The sequence below is a fragment of the Pelophylax lessonae genome (genome assembly GCF_965119305.1).
Source record: "Pelophylax lessonae genome assembly, chromosome: 3".
NCBI classification, from domain to species: Eukaryota; Metazoa; Chordata; class Amphibia; order Anura; family Ranidae; genus Pelophylax; species Pelophylax lessonae.
Window position 1 is genome coordinate 19,611,910 of NC_138770.1, and position 23,671 is coordinate 19,635,580.

The window sequence follows — 23,671 nt, forward strand, 5'->3', positions numbered from 1 at the left end:
AATCTCCTGGGCAGTGGATCAGTTAGTGGATGAAGGCAGTTGAGGATGAAGTAGCGTTGAAGGTAGAGAAGGGTTTGATGTGGACAGGATGATAAGTTGTTACTGACAGTGATAAAATAGGTCTGCTTGGCAGTGAGGAGACAGGAATTGTATTTTTGGAGGGCAGATTTATATTGGTTGAAGTCTTTAGAAGACTTAATCTTACACCTGAGGTGCTCAAGAGATATTTTTTGAGACTTCTGGTGTCATCTGTTTACCAAGGTTGTAGGGGTCATGGCCTGATTCTGTTTGTACTGAGGGGGGCAAGTTCACCCAGGTTGGAGGACAGAGATCTATTGTAGACAGAAGTGGTTAGATTGGGGCAGGGCATGGGTGAGATTTTGTCAGAGGCGGTCAGTAGCAGAGAAGAGAAGGGTTCAGGTGGGTTAAGTGGCAAAGGTTTCTACGGGTAACTGTTAGGTGGTTGGAGGGAGAGGAGGGGAAGGTCTGGGAGATTATGAAACTAATATTGTTCACGATCAAAGAGAGAAAAAGGATTGTTGAAGAGGTTGCACAGAGTGCATAGGTAGGAGAATACATAGTCAAGGGTGTTGCCATCAGAGTGGAAGCATGAATCTATTGCTTCAGGTCAAAAGAGGAGGTTAGACTGAGAAGTTTAGAAGTAGCAGGAGTGTTAGTTTTTACAGTAATGTTGAGGTCACAGAGAATGATTTTGGGAATTTCAGAAGAGAGAAAGTAGGGTAGCCAGTCATCAAGAAAGGTTGATACGAGTCCAGGTGGCAGATAGATCACAGCACTTCTAAAAGAAACTGAAGAAAATAAATACAATGTGCCTCAAATGAGGAAAGTGACAGAGAGGCAGGTGGGGAAGTATCTGAAAGATGCTATGTGGAGCTAGAAAAAATCCCACTCCACCTCCCTTCCATCCATAGGGTCTGGGGAAGTGAGTCCAGAGAAGGCCATCATGGGATAGGGAAGCAGGAGCAGCAGTGTTGGATTCATGAAGCCAGGTTTTAGTAACAACAAGTAGTTAGTGATAAAGAGGTTGTGGAATGAAGCTAGTTTGTTACAGACAGAGCAGGCATTCCAAAGGGCGCAAGAGAAGGGGACACTGGTTTTGGGAAGAGGGTTAGAAACTAAAATGTGTGGATTTGGGTACAGTTATCGATGGAGGCCCAGGGTTTGGGGTTTAATCTCCAGAGGTTGGGAGAAGCAGAAGGGCGAGGGAGGTAATATGGGATTGCAATTTATATGAAGGGACATGCCTCAGGGTTCTGGAGGTTTTCTTAGCATGTGAGTTTAGAATTAGCAGGAGTTGGTGAGTGTAGTAATAGGGAGAGGACAGAAGTGAGGGTGATATATACAGGTTGTGGGGTGTTGAAGAGGGGTGAGGAACAGAGAGATTAAGGAGTGTGGACACAACTATCAGAAGGATTGGTAGAAAGCGCATGTTACAGAGAGGAAGGAGAGCTGAATGGGGAAACAAGGTCACCTGCAGTCTGGTGTTTTTCAAAGTAGTTTGCTTTATATTCTTGCTTTTTGCAATCGCTGAAGTGCGCCCACTTAAATAAAGAACCCACTTATAGAAAGACGTGTGCTCCCCATCCATATATAGTGTGGAAACGTAGATGAACCCCTTTAGGGTCAGAGCATTCCCCCACTTACAGGGCTAAAACATTTCCTCTAATTTTGGAGATGTCACCTTTTCCACCAATGACCTTCTCACCTCATCAATCTATTGTAGAATTACTATACCTATACTAACAATGTCACGCTTAGACCTAATGCAGGTGGTTAGACACTATAGCTGGCTTCTTTGTTATTTGCCTATAGCAGCCTCCTTTCCCATAAGGCAAACAGACCTACCAGTACTCAGTTGCCCCCCAGGACTTCTACACAATACTATGGTGCCTGGCCACCACACCAGGGCAGGAACAAACTGAGCACAGCAATCAGGTACTTGCATTTGGCAGACAGGCAGAGTGGTTCAATGACAGTCCAGTTACAAGGCAGGCAAGGTTCAAAATAGTCAGGGTCAAATCCGTAGTCAAAAGGCAGACAGAGTTCAGAGAGTAGTCGATATCCGAGCCAAGGCCTTCAACAAGGGAATCCAAACAGCAGGGCAGACAAAGAGAGAGCTTGGAGCATGTGTTAAAACTCAATATCACAAGCATGAGACTGCAGGCTTGGCTGGCTTCAAGCAGGCTTTGTCTCCACCCAGAGACTTGCCACATCATTCACCTTGTAGGTGGACAGACAGTTGCAGGTGGACAGACAGACAGAAAGAATGCATCACAGCCAAAGCCAGGATGCTGGAATGAGGAGCAAGAGCACAACTGTCAGGAACCGTAAACCAGGCAAAGACAGAAAATGCAGTTAAAATCACACCTTGTAACAGCAAAAATAACACCGAACAGGAACGTAGTCAAAAACAGAAGCCAGGGTTTGGAAACCAGAACGGGAAATCAGATAAGCCGGGATCAGAAATCAGCGTTGTCAGAAGCCAAAAATCAGGATCAGAAATCAGAAGACGTCAGCCAGGCCAAGTCATAACAGGAACATAGCAGAGACACACTGGAGACGTTGACCAGGCAAAGGCATGGAGGAAATGAGCAAGGCAGTTTAAACAGCAAAAAGGGGCTTGCTGTAGGCTGGACTAATGAGACAGGTAATGGTAACCAGGTGAGTCCTTGTGGAAACAATAAATGGCTGGTAATTACCCGTCAGCTGAGCAGCCTCTGTGCACTGAGTAGAGAGCTGCTATTAATAGCAGAAACCCAGGCCTGGCAACAACACACTCCTGACAAATGGATTATACTACTTTTTTTTAGGTGGGGGGGTTCTTTTTAGGGAGGATTGGAATATGAATGTCTTCGTTTTTTTAGGATTCAAATAAGAAGAAAGAGGGAAAAAATGTAATTTGCAGTAAATATCCGGAATTTATTTATTTTTTCATAATGATCACAGTCTCCGATATTCATCCTAAAATGTGATCAGTAAAGTCTCCGGAGTACACGGAGATCACAGGAATATGATGTGTCCTGACAAAGCCCACAGACAAAGTTCATTTTTAATTTTAGAAGAGGTGGGACGCACCCGGGAGAAATGATTCTTTGTGTGCAGAAACCTCACACAGCGCCCCCACAGCTCCTCCTCCCAATGTCCCTCCAGTCAGAGTCAGAGAATCCTATGACACCACACTGACCACACAGCTCCTCCTCCCAATGTCCTTCCAATCAGAGTCAGAATATCCTATGACACCACACTGACCACACAGCTCCTCGTCCCAATGTCCCTCCAATCAGAGTCAGAGAATCCTATGAAACAGAGGCGTAATTAGAACCTTCAGGGCCCCAGTGCAAGAAACCATGAAGGGCCCCCCTAAGCCCCGGCCAGGGCCCTTCCCACTTATTCCGAGGGCTGGAGGGCAGCAGGACCTGGATAGGAGGGCAGCGGGGGTGACTCATAGAGGAACAAATCCCCTCCACTTTCCTCCTTCAGCCGCTGAATGCCCATGGGAGGAAGAGGAGGAGAACTTGGTTTTTAGCAGCTGCAGGAGAAAAATGGAGGAGATGTGTTCCTCTATATGCCGACCCCCCCCCCCCCTTATCCAGGTGTACAGGGGAAACACATGGCCCATTGCAATTGCGACCCCTTTAGTTATGCCCCTGGGATGAGTGGCAGCAGTGGTGGTGGGGGATGGGATCAGTGGCAGCAGTGGTAGTTGGGTGGGGATGGGATCAGTGGCAGCCGTGGTGGTTGGGTGGGGATGGGATCAGTGGCAGCCGTGGTGGTTGGGTGGGGAAGGGATCAGTGGCAGTCGTGGTAGTGGGGGGATGGGATGGTTGGCAGCTGTGGTGGAGGGAGGGAAAGAATGGGATAAGAAGTGGCAATGGTGGAGGGAATGGGATGAGTGGCAGCGGTGGCTGAGGAATGGAATGAGTGGCAGGGGTGGTGGGGGGATGGAATGGAATGAGATAAGTGGTGGTGTTTGGATGGGGAATGGGATGGGATGAGTGGCAGCGGTGGTGGTGGGATGAGTGGCAGCGGTGAGGGGGAGATGGGAGCAGTGGTGATGGGGGGATGGAATGAGTGGCAGTGGCAAGGGTGGTGGTTGGGGAAGATGGAATGGGATGAGTGGTAGAAGTGGTGGGGGGGTGGATTCAGCGGCAGCAAAGGTGCTGGTGTGGGGGGAAGGGGGATAAGTGGCAGTGGTGGTGGTGGTGGGGGGTTGCAGCGGTGAGGGGAAGATGAGTGGCAGTGGTGAGGGGGCATAAGATCAGTGGCAAGGGTGGTGGTTGGGGGGGATGGAATGGGATGAGTAATAGCAGTGGTGGGGGGATGGATTCAGTGGCAGCAAAGGTGCTGGTATGGGGGGGGGGGGGAATCAGTGGCAGCAGTGGTGTGTGTGTGGGAGGGGGGAATCAGTGGCAGTGCTGATTTTGAGGGATGGGATCAGTGTCACTCCCTTGCAGATCACTCGGTCCCTCCTCCTTGCTAGGTCTCAGTGTATCTTCGGCTTTCTTCCCGTGTCTCCAGTAACTCTTATCCCATCATGGGGTCTCCTCCCACAGTGGAGAGCTCTTCCCCCTTCACTCTACTGGCCCAGCCCGGGTCAGCTGATTTTCTCTTTCAGTCTCCTGACATTGTATCTCCCTACCCTACTGATCTCAATGGGCAGACAGAGAAGATGGGCGGGCCCGTGTGCCTGTGAGCACCCGTGACTGCAGATGGGAGAGGATGGGCAGGGTGGGGACTGTGTGCCTGTGAGAGTGCACGTTAATGACCAGTGTACTATCTCCCGAGCAGCGGTGGGCCCCCCTACAGTGGTGGAACTCCAGGACCCCTTCGCAAGTGCGACTGCTGCAACCCTGGTAGTTCCCCCACTGCTATGACATGACACTGACCACACAGCTTCTCCTAAAAAGAGACCTGACCAGTGAGGTGAGGATTCTGGGAATGTCATTTTATTTTACTATTTGTGTTCAGATCTAGAGGTTTCCTCCTGTGAAGTCTGGAGATCATATGACCATCACATTGCCTCCACCTCCCTCCCTGATAGAATAGAGAAATACAAAGATTAGAGAAGTCAGAGAGATCATTGAGTTGCTTACAGGAGAGGTGAGCGGTGCTGGGAAGGACGTCATGATGGAGAATCAGCCGCCCCTCACATCACCAGGTAAGAGGAGACTTTATTGTAAAGGAGAGAGCAGTACGGAGGCTCCACCTAGATCCCCCATCATCTGATAAACACATAGAAACAATGTATTCAGTCAGCCTCGGTTCACATTTATGCAATGCGGGAAGGCTGCGAATCCGCAGCCTGTTCCCGCATCGCACACGCACCCCCGGCAGTTCACACTGCCATATGCGATACGCTGGGGGTGTCAATGTAATGTTAACGACACCCCCAGTTTGATCGCATATCGCAGTGCGATCGTGCAGTTCGCACAGGATCGGATCGCACAAGTGTGAACCGCTGTGCGATCCGATCCTGATGGGGCTGCCAAAAAGGGTCCCTGTGCGTGTTTGCTGCGGGTGCGGTGCGAATTTAGCCATACAAACTGTATGGCTAAACTCGCACCGCACAGCCGATCGCATGTAATGTCGGAGCAGTGCGCTCCGACATTACATGCGAACGCCGCACACGCACAAGTGTGAACCGGGGCTCAGTGTGTGTGTTTCCTACAGATGGATCCAGTAATGGGAACCCACCAGAGATTTCCCAGTCCTCTGTATTCCCGGGTCTCCACACAGGAAGGTCACACCATCCCTCACCATCATCAGGTAGATGAGGAACAATTACTGATAGTATCATTAGGATCTGTACATTATCTGCATTGTTACCATTGATGTAATTTTTATTATATATTCAGAGTGGAAACCTGAGAGATTCTAAAGTTGAGGTTAAAGAAGAGATAAAAGAGGAGGATGATGAGGATGGAGTGATGGAGGAGTCAGAGTTTCTAAAAGAACACAAAGATCTGTATCAGGACACCATGGAGGAGTCATCCAGCTACAGAAACCCACCAGAGAGATGTCCCCGTCCTCTGTATTCCCGGGATTCCACACAGGAAGGTCACACCATCCCTCAATGTTACAAGGTTGGTGGATTGAAGCATCTAGAACATGGACTTCTGGAGAGGATGTGTTTTTTTTTATATATAATATCCCAATAATAAAGCTTATATCTTCCAGATGATATTCTCTCTCATTTTCTTGGTTTAGAGTGGAGATCCAATCGATATAGAATTTGAGGTTAAAGCAGAAGAAGAAGAGAGGTATGTGAGGGATGATCAGCAGTCTATGGAGAAGGATGGAATAACGGGGACATTTATAGAGGAGGACACTCCTACAGAGATCAGAACAGGTGGGTCATTAACACTAAATACATTCCTCCACCCATACTGCTCACTGATTGGTCCAGAGTAGGGCAAGGACTGGCTGATATCAGCCTGTAATACCCTGGTCACTTTCCTGAGCTGTGTTCCCCATCCTGTATTCCTGTATTTCTCTCAGATAATCTTCCTTCTCTGTGCTGCAGACACAATTTATGTCTCTAGACTGGATTTATGGAGATTCTGGGGTTCAGCTGGCAGTAAAATGTTGATAATTACCATACATGTTGCTTGACCTAGACACCCGGGGTATGTACCTTGAGTCTTCTGCCCCATGCCCGGGTCTACCAAGATCTCTGACAGAACAATTCTCTCGGGGTTACTTGCTCTGTTATTTGCTGGCTGTGCCGGGTGGAGGGATATGTCTGTATAGTCTCACACCCAAGTCACTGAGTGCAGTCTCAGGAAATGGGAGGCAGTGGTGTGGGACCTCTGCAACTGATTACTGAACACAAATATTTTGACTCCTGACCCCTGCACTATATACTCTGTTGTACATTATACTCCTGACCCCTGCACTATATACTCTATGTTGTACATTACATACTCCTGACCCCTGCACTATATACTCTATGTTGTACATTACATACTCCTGACCCCTGCACTATATACTCTATGTTGTACATTACATACTCCTGACTTCTGCTCTCTACCCACTGCTATATCTATATTAATAAAACCCATGTGTCCCTGCGTCCACATTTCAGATTTCCCTGTGTCGGTGGAAATGCGCTACTGCGCATGTGCCACAGGACAGCCGTTGGGACTGGGGGCGGGTTGGGGGCGGGCACTGACCTGTGTAGGCTGGGGGAGCTCCTCGGTGTCGGAGGCCGGGTATTGGGGGGTCACCCCCGATAATGGTGCGGTGTGAGGGCTGTTGTACTGCCGATAGTTTCAGCCACCGTTCTGAATTCGTATGTGCTGGGGAGGCGGGAGGCGGAGTTCCGATCACTTGCCTTATAATTTGAAAATGGCGCCAACATGTCACTGCGCATGTGCCGCTGCTCGGTAAAAGCCGTACACTTCGGCTATTTCTGGAAATAGCCGAACGTATTCAAGCTTTCCCGAGCGGCGGCGCATACGCAATGACGTGTTGGCGCCGGGTGCCGCCATTTTTAAATCTAAGGCAAGTGATTGGAACTCCGCCTCCCGCCTCCCCAGCACATACGAATTCAGAACAGTTCCTGAAACTATCGGCAGTACAACGGCCCTCACACCGCACCATTATCGGGGGTGACCCCCAACACCCGGGACCCAGCCTCTGACACCAAGGAGCTCCCCCATCCTCCCCAGCACATATCAGGAACAGGTAAGAGAGACTCCTCCACTACCGCACTGCCTGCCATTATGCGGGGCTGCAGGCATACTACAAGAGATGCAGTGCTGCAGGCATGGTACTCCTGTACCATGTCCGCAACACCGCATCTCCTGAAGTATGCCCGCAGCCCGCATTCCCCTGCACCATGCCCGCAGCCCTGCATTCCCCTGCACCATGCCCGCAGCCCCGCAACATTCCCCTGCACCATGCGCGCAGCCCCGCAGCATTCCCCTGCACCATGCGCGCAGCCCCGCAGCATTCCCCTGCACCATGCGCGCAGCCCCGCAGCATTCCCCTGCACCATGCCCGCAGCCCCGCAGCATTCTCCTGCACCATGCCCGCAGCATTCCCCTGCACCATGCGCGCAGCCCCGCAGCATTCCCCTGCACCATGCGCGCAGCCCCGCAGCATTCCCCTGCACCATGCCCGCAGCCCCGCAGCATTCTCCTGCACCATGCCCGCAGCATTCTCCTGCACCATGCGCGCAGCCCCGCAGCATTCTCCTGCACCATACGCGCAGCCCCGCAGCATTCTCCCGCACCATACGCGCAGCCCCGCAGCATTCTCCCGCACCATACGCGCAGCCCCGCAGCATTCTCCTGCACCATACGCGCAGCCCCGCAGCATTCTCCTGCACCATGCGCGCAGCCCCGCAGCATTCTCCTGCACCATGCGCGCAGCCCCGCATTCCCCTGCACCATGCGCGCAGCCCCGCATTCTCCTGTACGCGCTCGCACGCGAGAACCGCTCGGTCAGCTCTGCGCGTGTCTCTGTTGCTAGGGCAACAGGGACGCTATGTGCAGAGCTGGCTATGTCATGCGGCTCTCGCGTTGTTAGAAAAAAAAAGAGATAAGCGAGAGCTGCTCCGTCAGCCATATGTTCTAGCGCCCGTTAATTTAACGGGCTTAATGTCTAGTATACACATAATATGGATTCTCTTTTGTTACACCCATTTCCTACCACCTGGACATTTTTATATCTGATGATCTGATTGGAGGATAGACTTTTACATGTTGATAATAATGTGATAACATCCTCCAACTTTGGAACCTTAAACAGAAAGTAATAATGAGGGAGGAGTCAATATCCCAATGATGGTGGTCTTCGTTGTTCTCCCCCATCCTCACTCTCTGACCTCTGGTGGGGCTCAGCCCCGCTGTTATTCATGACTAAATCCTGAACTAAATAAGGAAGTGCGGGACTTCTTGTGTTGGGAAGATGGCAATGAGTGATAGAGGGGGAGGGGACGCTCGTCCTATAATCCCCTCATCACTGTCACTCCTACAAAAGACAGTTCTCGTTGTTTCCTCACTCTCTGACTAAGGTCCATGAATAAAGAAATGAACTGGTAGGAGATCAGAGGACCCATTTACTAGTTACCTTGAGGGTGGAATTGTAAGGTCGTCAGAGACAAAGCTACCTGATGTGGGTGGAGTCCTGGTTTAGGGGAACCAATCTGCTGATGTCTAGTAATAATCTTTGTATTTCTATTTTAGTAGATGGACAGGAGATGAGGAAAACCTCAGAGGATTGTCTCACTTTGTCTCCAGACTGTAAAGTAGAAGATGAGGACATCACACAGTATAGTCCAGGAGAAAACCCGGCTACCTCAAATGTCCATCCGGCACCACACAGTGTAGATGGACCATCGTATTCCTCTTATCCTGAGGAACCTCAGACTGTGAGGGACGGTGCCATCCTTCCAACAGATAAGAGGTTCTCCTGTACTGAGTGCGGGATGTGTTTCCGTTTTAAATCCAATTTTAATGTGCATGAAAGGTCTCACAACGGTGAGAAGCCGTATTCCTGTCCTGAGTGCGGTAAATGTTTTTCACAGAAGTCCAATCTTTCCATGCATCAGAGAACTCACACGGGGGAGAAGCCATATTCCTGTCCTGAGTGCGGGAAATGTTTTTCCTGCAAGTCCCATCTTTCCACACATCAGAGATTTCACACGGGTGAGAAGCCGTATTCCTGTCCTGAGTGCGGGAAATGTTTTTCAGTAAAGTCCCATCTTTCCACACATCAGAGATTTCACACTGGTGAAAAGCCATATTCCTGTTCTGAGTGTGGGAAATGTTTTTCAGAGAAGTCCTATCTTTCCAAGCATCAGAGATCGCACACTGGTGAGAAGCCGTATTCCTGTCCTGAGTGCGGGAATTGTTCCTCACTGAAGTCCTGTCTTCCTGTACATCAGGGGTCCCACACAACCCTGGAGGTGTATTAGTGCCTTTAGTGCGGGAAATGTCTTCTATATGAATGTTGCTGGACATGTGTGGAAGAAGCACACCCTGATATACACCTCAGATATACTCCATGGCTGATCTTCATCATGTAAGAAACACTTCATAAGGAGATCAGAGGTCACCAAAGACATGGATGAAGTGTTGTCCCGTGTTGCCCATTGATAGCAGGTGAAAAATAAAAATGGAGTCCTTACCTTTCATTGGCTGAGTACATTTTGTACGGGAAGATTTCACAAACACTTACAGATCTGGTTGTTATAAATGTGTTGATGAAATGTGACCCGCATTCCCCCAGTCATGGTGAATTGGGATTTCCTATAATGGTCAGTTCCATCTAGTGGCCATAATTTGCTTTCCTGACAGATGTCCATGGCAGCATACGTTTGGGTAGCCCTGCCCTTGTTCCTCCCCCATGAGACCCCACCCCCATAAATGTTCAGGATAAGTCAATGGCTGCGTTCCTTTTTTGTCCTCCTCACTTAAAAGACCATTTTTGTATGAAGTTTTCCTACCTATTGGAAGAATTGGTGGGCGGGTCTGGTGCTGGGCAGCTGTGCGGGATGTCAGGACCTTCCTTTGATATCCAGAAGTCTTCCAGGATGTCCCGAGTGGTCATTGAGTCCCCAGCTATCAGCGGGGTGGTGTTATGGCACACATATGTAGAGGATCCATGCCTGGAGAGTGGGCCCTGCCATCAGCCGCCATTTGTATTGGCTGGGAGCCGAGCTGTTAGTGGGTGACCATTAAGTGTTAGACACCTGAAATTTGTCTTGGTGCGAATACAAATTCCAACAAATTTTTGGTTATTCCTAGATTCGTATGTATCCAAATCTGACAGATGAATGTAAAGAAAAGAATGCCGGCAATAGAAAATAAAAAATGCCCCCCCCCCAGTCCATACCAGGCCCTTAGGGGCCAAAATGAAAGGAAAAAAAATCAGCGTGGGTTCTCCCCTAAAATCCATACCAGACCCTTTATCCCTGCATGCAGCCCAGCAGGTCAGGAGAGTGGGATGGATGAGTGAGACCCCCCCCTCCGTTACCATACCAGGCCACATGTCCTCACCTCAACATGTGGGGTGGGTGCTTTGGGGAACTCTGCCCACCCCAAAGCACCTTGTCCCCATGTTGATGGGGACAAGGGTCTCTTCCCCACAACCATGGCCTGTGCTTGTGGGGGTCTGCAGGGTGGGGGCTTGTAATATGAAAGCCCCTTTTACCAAGGGGGCCCCCAGATCCCACCCCCCCATGTGATTGAGTATCGGGACCATAGTTCCTGTACCTATTCACCAAAAAAGTGTCAAAGTAATAAAAACACACACAATTTTTGAAAAATCCTTTATTAAAAAAAAATAACTACTGCAGGCTCCTCCTCCAATTGACATTTCTTACATAGGTAAGGGGTGGGGTCACCTGTCTACTTCACCTGGTAGTACTGCCCCCTTCTGACGTCATGGACTGGTGCATTCTGTGTCCTGACGTCAGAAGGGGTGGTGCCACCAGGTGATGTAGACAGGTGACCCCGCCCCTTACCTATATAAAAGATGTGAAACAGGGAGCCTGCAGTGGACAAAGGACTTCCATGACGGCGAGAGCGTGTTTTTTTAATTTATTTTTTTCGGGTGCGGCGGGCGTTGTGATTGATGACGGATCTACATTGGGGAACGCTGGATTTTGTTTTTTAATAAAGGATATTTCAAAAATTGTGTGTGTGTTTTTATTACCTTTTGACTTTTTCTGGTGATTAGATACAGGTACTATGGTCCCGATACTCATTCACATGGGGGGGGCGGGATTTGGTGACAAGGTGCTTTGGGGGTGGGGGGGAGGAGAAGTGCCCCGAAGCACCCACTCCCCAATGTTGAGGGCATATGGTCTGGGTTAGGAGGGGTGCTTGCTTGTCTCCCCTTTCCTAACCTTCCAAACTGCATGCTCAGGTAAAGGTCTGGTATGATTTTGGGGGGGCTCCATGCCATTTTTTTTTTTTTTACATTTTGGCGTGGTCCTGGTATGGACTGGGGGGGGGGGGGGGGCACGTCATTTTTCTAAACATTTTTCTATTGCCAGGCAATGACGGCATTCTTTTCTTTCCATTCATCTGTCAGTGGGAAGCCCGCTGACAGCTGATGAGTCATCGGTTGTTAAGGATGTGGGCGGCCGGCTTCCCAACCCACTGCTTAACAACCAGCTATTTCTTCACACAGAATTCAAATAATTTGATCGTTTTTCAACCGATCGGAATTCCGATCGTTCTGAAAAGTTGAAATTCGTTAGAAAATTTATAAGTTAAACAAATTTTACCGAAAACGAAAAGAAATTTAAGGAAAACTAAACAAAAGTAAACAAATTCCGAAACCAAACTAAATGAATTCCGTAACGAAACAAAATTAGTGACATAACGGATCTATCCGAAACAAATGTTTCCATTCTGCCCATGTCTTCTAAGCGTGCCCAACCCTGATATAGCAGTTGTGTTCCTGCCTCTGAGATCCGGGTCGCCCTGATGATGCATCGATTGCCCTGTGGAAGAGGTCCGGGACATGTGAGTATGTTTGGCTTGAGGTCAGCAGAAGGGAGCAGACGCCATGCGGGCTGCTAGGGAGTAACCAAAAGGAAAACATATGGAGAGGACTCTGCTCTCTGGGTGATCGATGTGCATTGCAGCATCTTATCAAAGTTTGGTGCAGTCGCCTACCTTTGTCTTCTTTTCTGTCCTGAGGAGAGAACTGTTTGTTGAAGCAAGGTTTGCTTTCTGCGTAGCGGTACCCCCGCAGGAGCCACTTGGATATTGGTTTGTCCGGGGCTCCCGCTGATTACTCCTCAGCCAGATACAGGGTATTTTCACACAGCCAGGTGCACACACTCTTACGCGCGTTGTCTTCAATGACCAGTCTAGGGGATGTGTTTTTATGTTTTATTTGGAGAACTTGAATAGAAGAAAAACCAGAGCTATCATGAGAGTCCCAACATCCTATCTATTCAGAGAAATGGGAACCTACAGATGTTCACAAGGAACCACTGTCATATGTGTGGACTTTAAAGGCACAGCATGAGACAGATAACAACTACATGGATTTATCCTAAAATAACATTTATTGATTTATCTAAAACCAGATCTCAATAAAATGAGGAAACTGACCCCAAACTGAGCTCAGCTCGTACACAGGAGATCAATGTCTCCTACTAATTTCACTCATGTACATCATACATATATAAGGATAAGTTGGTATATATCATAAGGTTCGTGTAGGTATAGATATTTCCTCTCTTCACTTAGATGTAACATGGGGGGCCGGATTTAAAGAAACTGCAGCTTCAAACATCTATGACGTGTTTCAGTTTCGCCGCGTTCAAATCAATTAACTGGCGCTGCGGCGAATTGGCGAGTAAAACAGCAATAATGAATTCCGCCGTCAGCGGGATTCACTTACGATCGCGGCTTCGCCAATTCGCAAACTTATGTCTTCCTGCTTATAGCAGTTTCACATAGCGATGTGGGCTAGTGGATTAGTGCACACATCACATGTCTGTAATTCATCTCCCTCTGCTGTAGGTTCGAGGCTTACCATCTCCACCTACTTTTTTTATTTTCTTTTTTTGTTTATATTGCTAAAATGGAACGGATTACATCATATATATTGCTAAATAATGTTACACTCAGAAGCGCTTGCAAGCTTACACCATTTTAAGTGTTTTTTTGATCTTGTCTGTGTGTCGAATCGATCTTATGAAGGAAAGTACCAAAGGCAAGTGACCAAACCCCTACCCTACTTCAGGGCAAGATGAAACCTCACAATTTTACCATGGTCTTCTTCCCACATTCCATACAATGTTTAGTTCTTTAGCTATATGTGCTTTTTAGCCTTAACACACTCCCTTTTTTCCACCATACAGCTTTATTCTGCACAATAGCTAAGTGCTTTGCAACTTCACTGCAGTTCACAACGTCATGGGTTCAAATCACATCACTACACTTGGGATCTCTTTTCACTCTCATTTTTTTAAACAGTTTTTTTAAACTATCTTGAATTTGGGGGGGGAGGGGGGTGTCCTACCCAAATTTCAAGCACATCAATGGAAACAACACAATTTTGATTTTATGAGTGTGGTCCTAGTTTTATCGAGATGCAATTCTTTACATATTTACCATGGTTCTTACAATTTCTTGACCAATAAACATAGGTGTCTGATATTGGACTCTCTCCATATTTCAACAACACAGGCCCTCATAGTCCAACACTACATTTGCCTCACACCTCAACACAACACTGTCACATCCCTACTCTACATTACAACCCCTCACATCACCAGTACAAGCAGCATGCAAAGTGCAAAACTCCGGCCTTGGCAGCTTAATGGGCCATACACTAACAATTTGTCTAGACTTTTTCCTGTAGACTTAACCAAACCATATAATAGAAGCTCAAACCTCAACACTTTCAATTTGGATGCAATCAGGCAGGCCCTTGCACTACATAGAAAATGTCAATCGGAAGGATAAAGTCTTCTCTAAATCTTACAGTGTGGATGGCCCTTTTGTCTGTAGGCACCCACACAAAACAAAAAAACACATGTTCAATTCTAATGTATTTATTTATTTGAGAATGACAGCAGAAGGAGGGATGCAGCAAAAGAATATTGTCACTCTCCAGTCCGTGTGCCTTTACAGCGCCAGACCACGATCTTTGCTCCATGGCTACGGGATTCTGATGTCTTCCACAACTTCCGGCAGAGTTCAGAATCCATTCTGCACCTCTACCAGCTCATAGGGGACAGGCATGGCAAGGTTGCTGGGCAGCTTCCAAGCCACTTTCGAAGTTCCAGGGTGTTCATGTTGGTCATTGGCCATGTGCCTTACCAAATATCCACTGACCACAAAAGAAAATGAGTGGAGTCCATCAAGGTGGGTTTCTACCACCTACACCCGCAAGCAGTACCACTCCTGGAAAAATAAAACAAAGGATAAGACATTTCATTATGAAAATCACATCTTAATGCCTGTTTGCTTCATTCTGAACTTCATTTAATTTCGACATCACGAGTGAAATAACACATTTTATGCCAACTTACACAAACCAGAAATCATTAATGTAAACATTTGAATACACACCTGTGACGCCAGACAGCCCATCACCACAGGCTTCCCATGGTACGTGCCATGATTCCAAGATGTTGATGTTCTGGAAAATTACAACACCATAAGATACCAAGCAGCCGTTCATGTTATCAATAACTACACAGGTGGCATAGACACAAATAAACACCTGCCAGCTCTTCTCAGCCCTTTACACTATTCACAATACCAACATGTTTATGGTTAGAGGTGCATGTTTTTGCTCAAGTAACACAATTTTACCAATGTTGACTACACTTTATCTACAATGGCAAGTGTCATTGGCAGATGATAATCACCCTCTGTCTCCCTGTGAGTGGCACCTCTGCTAACTAGCTAATTAATACACATGCCCTATCTTGACCGGTTACAGTACTTACATGTAAAGTGGCTAGCAACCAGGGTATTCCGGGTGGCCATACCGGCAGCGGTGCTCCGCCGCCTGGGGGCCGCCGGCTGACGGACCTCTGGCTCCCTCTCCTCCGTCAGCTCCCAAGAATCATCCCGGGCAACGCACATGTTGTGCAACACGCAGCACGCCAGGATGATCTTGGAAGCCTTTGTAGGAGAGTACAGGAGTTCACCCCCAGGCCGGGCCAAGCAGAGAAACCGGGACTTGAGAAGACCTATGGTCAACTCAATGATACTCCGGCTTCTCCGCAAGGCCCTGTTGTAATTCCTCTCTGCTGGGCCCTGGGGGTACCTGATTGGAGCCATCAGCCACGTCAGCTGCGGGTAACCAGCATCCCCTGAAAAATAAGAAAAATATACATTAGTTATTCATATCATGTGACTTTAGATGACTCCTCAAAATGGGAGACAATTAGGCATTTTACTAAACAACCTGCTCGTCTGTTTGCAAAAAATCATATGAAACATCTCAACTCTGTCTAACTGCCTAAATCACTAATACAAATGGGAAAAAGGACACACAAAGTGGTGGGTTTCTCTTGCAAGTTACAACTTGGCCCCTATTCTGTTCCTATTACATTAGCCTAGGTCTTACTTCTGGAATATATCTGCAACTAGAGTGAGGAAACCAATATTGACTCACTTATGCAAAGTACTTTGGGGATATGGCAATACCATTGGAATCATTTGTAGGTTTTCTTTGGGTGGCTAGAGGACACCATTTACACATTGGTTAACCACCTTCATTGGACTCAAAGACAACTTTGCAAATCTTTCTTTTGTGAGCTGCTAAGCTGCTGATCTGGTTGTGTGTGAACAGCCTGACAACTAATAACACATCCATTTTAGGTAGGCTTTGCTTAAATCAGGGTGTACACCGATGTAGCTTATTCCTATGTCTATGTAATCTTACAGTTTATGTTGTTAAGACAAAATACTTTACCAATAAGCCACCCTTCGGGCATTTGTCCACTTTCAAACACCTCGTACAGAGTACTTGTTCTTAACATACTGGAATCATGGCACGACCCTGGGTGACCAGTGTTGACACTCATGATGCGCTGTTTGGCGTCACACACTAATTGGACGTTCACAGAGTGGTACTGCTTGCGGTTCCGGTATTCACTTTCGTGGCTCCTTGGGGGCCTAATGGCTATGTGGGTGCCATCGATTGCCCCTAGGATTTGCGGCATGTGTGCCCGCCGGTAGAAACCCAACTTGACTTCATTCCACTCATTTTCATTCTGTGGCCAGTGGATAAAATTGGGCACTATATCCACTATGGCATTAATGACCAACATGAACACCCTTGAAACTGTGGGCTGGCTAATGCCCATGATACTTCCCGAAGTGGCTTGGAAGCTGCCACGCCCTAAAATATACAAAGTGGCCAGCAATCTGGCCATGCCGGGCACCGCATGGCCGCGCTGTGTGTCCGGGTCAATTTTCTCTGCTATGAGCTGGTAGAGGTGTAGAATAGTTCCTCGCTCGAGCCGGAACTTCCTCCTGACATCAGAATCCCGCAGCTTGTCCAAATAGATCCTTGGAGCAAAAATGCGTGGCTGGCGAGGTAAGGGCACACGGACTGGAGGTGCTGCTGCTGAAGGTGCTGCTGCTGCTGCTGCTGCAGCTTCCCCACCTTCTGCTGCCTCCTGTGCCAGGGCCTCCTCAAACAAGGCACCAATAAATGCCAGCATTGCACCATCTAATGCGTCTGGGATATCGTCCTCCATTTTGAACGCGCAAATTCGCGAATGCGCAGATATATATAGAAACGGCCGCTAATTATCACACCTGTGAGCCAGCTATAAAAGGAGCACATGGCCAATATGGCTGCTGGATGTTATAGATCGATGTTTCTTATGTGCTAGCAAGACCCTGTGACCCACAACCTACATTATCTGGAGGTAAGACAATTGTATCTCTCTCTCCCAAAAAAAAGGAAGGAGACAATTTGTACTTATCTTGGGTGTGCTTAAGTTGTCTATGGTGAATCCCCTCCAACCCACAATAGCTTGGGAACCCCTCAAGTGTCTTTTAATCATTGGCAGTTGGCCCCATGTGCATGTGGTTTGGACATGTGTTTTCTCATGTTTGTTAAAGGTGTGCAGTCTAGATTTGGCATCTAAACCTGCCCCCTTACCTTCCCAGCTTCCAAAGACACCATTTTTGCTTTCCTGATAACTGTAATTTATTATGTGCACGTATGTAGGTCATGCGATTTCTCATGTATGTTTAATGTTTGCAGCCTCCTTTTGCCTATAAAGGATTACACCACCACCACCACCACCACCACTGTGTTTGTGACATTAGGTAAGTGTTTGGAGGGCCTCGTGTGATTTGTACCCCTATGCGTTTTCTTATGTGTTTTTTTTTTACATTTCTTTGCAGCCTCTTCTGCTCTTTAACACCACCACCACCACCACCACCACCACCACCACCACCACTGTGTTTGTGACATTAGGTAAGTGTTTGGAGGGCCTCGTGTGATTTGTACCCCTATGCGTTTTCTTATGTGTTTTTTTTTTACATTTCTTTGCAGCCTCTTCTGCTCTTTAACACCACCACCACCACCACCACCACCACCACCACCACCACTGTGTTTGTGACATTAGGTAAGTGTTTGGAGGGCCTCGTGTGATTTGTACCCCTATGAGTTTTCTTATGTGTTTTTTTTTTTACATTTCTTTGCAGCCTCTTCTGCTCTTTGCCACCACCACCACCACCACCACCACTGTGTTTGTGCCATTAGGTAAGTGTTTGGAGGGCCTCGTGTGATTTGTACCCCTATGAGTTTTCTTATGTGTTTTTTTTTTACATTTCTTTGCAGCCTCTTCTGCTCTTTGCCACCACCACCACCACCACCACCACCACCACCACCACCACTGTGTTTGTGCCATTAGGTAAGTGTTTGGAGGGCCTCGTGTGATTTGTACCCCTATGAGTTTTCTTATGTGTTTTTTTTTTACATTTCTTTGCAGCCTCTTCTGCTCTTTGCCACCACCACCACCACCACCACCACCACCACCACCACCACTGTGTTTGTGCCATTAGGTAAGTGTTTGGAGGGCCTCGTGTGATTTGTACCCCTATGAGTTTTCTTATGTGTTTTTTTTTTTTACATTTCTTTGCAGCCTCTTCTGCTCTTTGCCACCACCACCACCACCACCACCACTGTGTTTGTGCCATTAGGTAAGTGTTTGGAGGGCCTCGTGTGATTTGTACCCCTATGCGTTTTCTTATGTGTTTTTTTTTTACATTTCTTTGCAGCCTCTTCTGCTCTTTAACACCACCACCACCACCACCACCACCACCACCACCACCACCACCACCACCACTGTGTTTGTGCCATTAGGTAAGTGTTTGGAGGGCCTCGTGTGATTTGTACCCCTATGAGTTTTCTTATGTGTTTTTTTTTTTACATTTCTTTGCAGCCTCTTCTGCTCTTTGCCACCACCACCACCACCACCACCACCACTGTGTTTGTGCCATTAGGTAAGTGTTTGGAGGGCCTCGTGTGATTTGTACCCCTATGAGTTTTCTTATGTGTTTTTTTTTTTACATTTCTTTGCAGCCTCTTCTGCTCTTTGCCACCACCACCACCACCACCACCACTGTGTTTGTGCCATTAGGTAAGTGTTTGGAGGGCCTCGTGTGATTTGTACCCCTATGAGTTTTCTTATGTGTTTTTTTTTTACATTTCTTTGCAGCCTCTTCTGCTCTTTGCCACCACCACCACCACCACCACCACCACCACCACCACCACCACCACCACCACCGTGTTTGTGCCATTAGGTAAGTGTTTGGAGGGCCTCGTGTGATTTGTACCCATATGCGTTTTCTTATGTGTTTTTTTTTTTTCCTTTTCTTTGCAGCCTCTTCTGCTCTTTGCCCACTACTACCACCACCACCACGACCAAGTCTGTTTGTGCCATTAGGTAAGTGTGTTCTGTAACTGTTCACTAATTATACTGTATATGAAGAGCAATCTGCAAATCCTGTTTTTTCTGTTTTCTCTTTTGTCATTTCAGATTTAGGAGTTTGGGGCTCTTTGCTGCTGCTGGACAGCCAGATTCTCTGCCCACCTCGTGCTCCCATGGCCCCACCCACTGGAAGGATGAGAAGGGCCAGGGGGGCCAGGGGGGCCAGGGGGGCCAGGGGGGGCAGGGGGGGCAGGGTGGGCAGATCGTCTGGCTCTGGTGTGAGGGAGGCTCCAGCTGTATCCATGAGGGAGTCCACCATCCCCATCCCGGAGGAGGAAGCCGGGGGAGGTGTTAACACACCAAGTGGACAAGCTGGCTCTTCTGACAGTAGTCCTGGAGAGGGTCCGTCCACCAGAGTCAGCTTGTCCACATTAACCCGGCTTCCCCGTTTCACCCACAATCAGTGCTGTGCCCTGGTCCACGCCTATATGGCCAGATATCAGGCGATACATGGGACCAGGGCCGCGTCTTACTCAGTAACAGAGAAGAACAGATTGTGGGATGAAATCCGGGATGCTGTAAATGCACTGGGTGAAGCACCTCGCCACCGTGACAGTGTGCGGAAGAAGGTCAACGACATCTGTGGGTCCGTTCGGAAGAAGCTAATTGCATGGGCTGCGGAGGGTCTTTATGACCGTCAAGGTCGGCTGGATGAACGTGCACGAAGTTCTCTCTGGGATTATCAATTACCTTTCTTGAACATCATAGGACCCGATACCATCTTTACCAGAGAGGACTTAGATTCGGATGCTTTGCACCGAGGTAGGATATTATCTTGGATGTCAATTGTGTGAGTTGTTTGGAAAAGATTAACTACTATCCTATGTGTGACATTAAGAGAATGTGATACTTGCCCTTCCAATTGTCCTTTTTTTGTTTTCCCCAACCTGCAATTTGTTCATCTGTAGCACGGATCTCAGCCCCTCCACAGCCCATGCAGCTTGGCGAACCAGACGGACTCACAGGTGTTGACATCAGTGCTGACCCTCCTCCTGGTAGGTCCAATATCATACTGTGCCAAACAATGTAGATGTTTTTTTTTGGCCAAGATAGCTCATATTGCTATGTCCTTTACAGAAGATCCGCAGCAGGGAACACACCCAGTGCAGCTAGGCCTGGAGGAAGGTGTTGGTATGTCTAGTCAAATAATGTTTTTTTGAATCTTATTAACCCCATTAACACACATGTTTTTTCTTAGGAAAGAGTGTTGCCTTTTAGATGTTTACCCTGCAAAACACAGTTGACAGCATTAATGGGTGCCGTCATTAGTAGGCAGACCAAGCCTTCTTAACCTTTGGGAGGGTTTAGCAAGTGTCCTATGAGCCCAGGAAAGCACTTTTGAATGTTTGGCCTCAATGCTTCATTCATGAAGCTAGGAGGGCAATCTGGCCATAATCATTACTGACTAAGGTTATGTACTAAACATGTTTTTTTTTTTTTTTTTTAAAAGAACATCAGGCCCCTCTTGACGTTGCAGCTGGAGTTGGATCAGGAGCTGGCGACGATTCTGCATCCAGTGCTGTGGTATGTGATATAAGGGAACAAGGTGCACATGTAACATTTCAATGGTAGCATTGATTTTGGACTAGATGTGGCTTACATTGTGTGTGTTAAATTAGTGCTATGACATTCTGACGATGCACCAGCACAACAAGAGTTCTATCTTGAACATCAGGGAATTATGTTATAATTTGGTGTGCCACTAATGTTCCAAAAACATCCAGGATCTTTAAAGTCCGGCCCGTCTTTGATTTTCCAGGTCCAAATTCATGGGTATCGTTTGGTTGGGTTGTCCTCTAGCCGATTGATGGCAAGATTTTAGACAACATACGTAGATGTATAAAGTCATTGGTGTAGTAACAGATTTACCAAAAGCATAAACAACCTACCACACCAGGGTTAATTGGGAACACCTTCATGTTGAATCTTTTTTGCCTTTGTCATATTAGTCCTACCAATATAATATGTACCCATTATCAGAAGTGTTGCTAGCTTGGATAATCTTACAATGAACAAGTACTCATTAGAAGCACATCAAACTTTTCAACGTTCTGCTTGGGGTGTTAAGTTGTCAAACTAATCTGAAATATTTAGTCATGATGTTTGATAATGATTTGGTCTATTTCTTCTGCTTTCAGGTAGCCTTAGATGCAGAGGGATTGTCACCTACCCAACTTCGTCCATCTATGCTGGATGTAGCCGAGAGGCTGCTTGATGAGTATCAGGTCCAAAATGAGTTAAGGAGGCGTACTCAGCAATCTACTGAGGCAGTACGTCTGCTCGGGCTCATACAGGAATCTGTAGCAACAATGGTACAGGTTCACCAGGATATGTTACAGGTTCAACAGGATATGCGTAACAGCTTGGTAAGTTTAGCAGACCAGCATCAACGGGATCGGCAAAGTGTTGACACTCAGGTGCTGGCCACACGCCAATGCCTGTTTGGATCTGAAGATGCCCCATTGGCAGAGCCCTCCCAAACATCTCACTCACCTGCCACTGCAGGTTGTGGTAGTGGGAGGGTAATGCCAGTGTTGGCCACTTGTCAGGCAGCTGGGGATGGGACAATTCCTCCTGTAGCCACTCCTAGCACTTCACACTCCGTTCGGACTCCCACACCCCTCAATGAGCAATCCTCCTGCACAACCTCAATGCGCACTGGTTCCACAGTACCCCTTCCACCTGACTACATTCCCTCCACACCTTTATCACTTCACTCCTCCCCAGGCCGTTCTTCTTTTTTGTCACCAATGCGACATGTCGTTTGCCCCCGCACCGTGGACCACAACAACCAATCAACCACCACTCCCCACACATCTTCACAACCCTTGCACCACCAGCAGCATCAAATAGCCTTGGAGCAGCAACGATCCCATCTCATGGTAATGGCACACGTTACCCAAATTCTTAGGCTGAGCACAGAGCAGATGGGACTATTGGCACAAGATCTTCAGTCTGGGACATTTCCAGGGTTCAACACCCTGCATCAGCAGCAGCCTCAGACACAAGATCTGATTCTAATGGGCCACTTTACCAGAACTCTAAGGCTAACCCCAGAGCAGATGGGACTATTGGCCCACCATTTGATGGCAGGAACCTTTCCATTGCTCACCACACTGCTTCAGTCACCACCACCACCACCAACTTAATTTCTTTTTTTTTTTTTTTTTTGGTTTTGTTAATGATTGTTACATTGGCCAATTTGTGGGGCCATTTTTTTTTTAAATTTGAGGGTGGCACAATATGATTTCTTATAGTGCTTTTTTTGGGGATGAAATAAAATTTTATGCAAAATGATTAGTTTGTGTTTGCTCTTTGGTTTTTTAGGAGTGTTGGTGGCCAAGTAATGGCCCTGGTTAATGTAGGCATTTATACACACGTGCTTCTCGATCTCCAAACATATGATTTCATGTAAATTTAGATAACTCAATGTTCACATAACGACCCAAGAAAAGGTCTCCCTTCAAATGTAGCTTCAAAACAAGTCTCAAGGCTAACATAAACCAAAGCCAACATACTAACAATTACAGACCACACCACTCAAGTAAACAAATACAACACAAAAGACATTCGATGTGTACACCAAAAAGAAAACTTGGGTAATAAAATAAATGTTTTAATAACACATGTGGGTGTCTACCAACTGTAGCGTACAAAAAATATATTACAATATATAATAGAATGAACTAAATTGCCAATGTAACATTTGTGTTGCAAAGAGCAACATACTTAAATTTAATTTAGATAAACATTTTAAACATTTTTTATGTTTTGACATCATTTTTTGGAAGGTTTTCACAAAAACAATTCTTTTTTGTAAACATTTGTGGTTTTGTCGGTTGCCATAAAAACAACAAGGCTTTTTTGTAAACATTTGTGGTTTTGTCCGTTGCCATAAAAACAACAAGGCTTTTTTGTAAACATTTGTGGTTTTGTCCGTTGCCATAAAAACAACAAGGCTTTTTTGTAAACATTTGTGGTTTTGTCCGTTGCCATAAAAACAACAAGGCTTTTTTGTAAACATTTGTGGTTTTGTCCGTTGCCATAAAAACAACAAGGCTTTTTTGTAAACATTTGTGGTTTTGTCCGTTGCCATAAAAACAACAAGGCTTTTTTGTAAACATTTGTGGTTTTGTCCGTTGCCATAAAAACAACAAGGCTTTTTTGTAAACATTTGTGGTTTTGTCCGTTGCCATAAAAACA

At 47.0% G+C, this 23,671-nt stretch overlaps 2 protein-coding genes and 1 pseudogene across 3 annotated transcripts in view; all 3 read left to right on the plus strand.

Annotated features, from left to right (window-relative positions):
- Window positions 1-9,943, plus strand: part of LOC309548813 — a 55,359-nt pseudogene extending 45,416 nt beyond the window's left edge. The window contains exon 4 of the transcript in view: window positions 9,236-9,943. The product of the transcript in view is annotated as an uncharacterized misc_RNA (transcript). The remainder of the gene's footprint in view (window positions 1-9,235) is intronic.
- Window positions 1-23,671, plus strand: part of LOC309550239 (uncharacterized protein) — a gene marked incomplete at both ends in the record, with an annotated part of 1,760,330 nt that overhangs the window by 1,587,034 nt on the left and 149,625 nt on the right.
- LOC309548816 (uncharacterized protein) overlaps window positions 1-23,671 on the plus strand; it is a 530,695-nt gene that overhangs the window by 203,131 nt on the left and 303,893 nt on the right. The window lies entirely within an intron of this gene.